Genomic DNA, 2,238 nt, shown 5'->3' with positions numbered 1-2,238 from the left:
GATAGAAAAACGCCCCCACAGCATGAATAAACGAGATGATACCTCTCGTCTACCAGCCATTTGGAAACCCGCCTTGATTGACAGACGAAGCCCAACCACCAAGAATGATACCAGACCCAAACTCATGATAACATCACATGACATCACCACCACACAACCATTCAAAAAGCAAATCCGAACCCACAACGATAAAGACACACAACCACAAAACAGAAACCTAACTACAGCTGCAACATCAGCCACTTTAAACCCCTCCAAACCACACAATAAGCAAACTGACACCCACTATAAAAACATGGCACCACCACAAACACGAAGCCGAACAAAAGCAGCACAACTCACCAGCTCAGTTCTGGAGCTGGCAGCTGAGACCAGCCCATCCACTCAGAACACACCCCCACCCAATCAGAACACCCCCACCATTCAAAACACACTCCCACCCAATCAGAACACACTTGGTCCCCTACCCAATCAGAGCACACCTCCACAGAACACACCCCCTCTGGCAGTTTAAAAAAGAGGAACAAAGAGCAAGAGCCACATGCTTCTCCCAGAAGTAGGAAGCAGAAGCCTGATGATGACGGATGGGATTCCGTCGAAACGTTGCGCCTACACCTTTAATTCTACGCGGGGAAAAACCCGAAAAACCAAGGATCCATATATATATATATATATATATATATATATATATATATATATATATATATATATATATATATATATAATATATATATATATATATGTGTGTGTGTGTGTGTGTGTGTGTGTGTGTGTGTGTGTGTGTGTATGTGTATGTATAGGTATAGGTATATGTATATATGTCAAATGCTTGTTAACTATTTAGATTACTAGGGCCCAAACATGGGACAAATCTTTATTTCCTGTCTCAGCCTATCTTGAAAGCCATCGAACAGGCAGTAGTCACACCGGTATATATATATATTAAATATATATATATATTAAATTTTATCCTTTATTTCAAAGGAAACAATAGGATTATTGGTAATGTGCATGAGCACCAGGTCCACCAAACTTGTTGGAGTCACAACGTCGAGGATCAGCAACTAACAGGGTCCTATCATACTGGATGAGGATATCCTTTGTTTATTTCTTAGAAGCTTCATCAACATATTTCTGGTAATAAGCCACCAGTGCTTTGGAAATAGATTGCTGAATTGCGTATATCTGTGCCACATGACCGCCACCCTTCACACGGACTCTTATGTCAACTCCTGCAAAGCGTTCTTTGCCCAAAAGAAATACTGGTTCAAGCAGTTTGTATTGGAGAGTTCTGGGCTCAATCATTTGCAGAGGCCATCTATTCACCTTAATAAGTCCATTTCCTCTTTTGCAGTGAACAACTGCAGTAGCAGTTTTCTTCCCGCTGAAAACCTGAACGCTCTGGAGGGGCCCCTTCGCCGGCATGGCACCTTCGGCAAAAGCAGCAGTGAAAGAAGTCACTGCTGGCTGATATTTAAGTGATTGTCCACTAGGACTCCAAGATCCCTCTCACAGTTACTGCTATTGAGTCAGGTTTCATCTAATTTGTTCCTATATATTTGGTTTTACTTGCTTAAGTGTAAAGCCTTACTTTTCTCTACGCTGAATTTCATTTTGTTAGATAGGGCCTGTGGTTCAGGTTCATCTGGATCTTGAGCCTGTCAGGCCTGCCATCTTCCCCTTTGGCGCCTTGCTGGCATCCTGCCATCAAAGGCTAGGAGGGAAGAGGGGGACATGAGGGGGACAAATGGGCAATCAACTTTCGTTTGTACGTGATGGGAAATTGGGAGGGGGGAATGATAGCTTGACGAAAAGCAGGGAAGCTTGGAACCAGTTTATGCCAGCACCCAAGGCCGTGTACCCTGAGAAAGAATGTGAATTCTCCTAAACATCTCAGGGTTTTCAAAACACCTAGGTGGACTCTTCTTGGCTGAAGATGGTCCGGTCGTAGGGGGAGGGTTGGGATGTGAGGAAACTTTCTGTATCTCTTGAATGTGGGGAATTTAGTTCTAGCCTGACTCTACTGCAACCAACATCTTTTAGTAAAAGAACCTATCACTTCAATCATATGGAGTTGAGGGTCTTTTTTTTCCCCCCTAAGAAATGGGACTGGGGCAGGTCTAACACAACCCTCTGGGGTGTTGGCTATTCCTGCCAGTTTAGTGTTGTCTGCAAATTTGATGAGCTCCCATTCTATTCCCTCATTTAAGTCATTAATGAAGATATTGAAGAATACTG

General features: G+C 43.2%; 1 pseudogene across 1 annotated transcript; it reads right to left on the bottom strand.

The window, feature by feature from the left end:
* Positions 1–992: 992 nt before the first annotated feature.
* On the bottom strand, positions 993–1,450 carry LOC310637511 (small ribosomal subunit protein uS9-like; annotated as a pseudogene). The gene has a single exon. The product of its transcript is annotated as a small ribosomal subunit protein uS9-like (transcript).
* Between the last annotated feature and the right edge of the window lie 788 nt (positions 1,451–2,238).

The sequence above is a fragment of the Vipera ursinii genome (genome assembly GCF_947247035.1).
Source record: "Vipera ursinii genome assembly, chromosome: 3".
Lineage (NCBI taxonomy): Eukaryota > Metazoa > Chordata > Lepidosauria > Squamata > Viperidae > Vipera > Vipera ursinii.
This window is presented reverse-complemented; position numbering and strand designations above follow the sequence as displayed.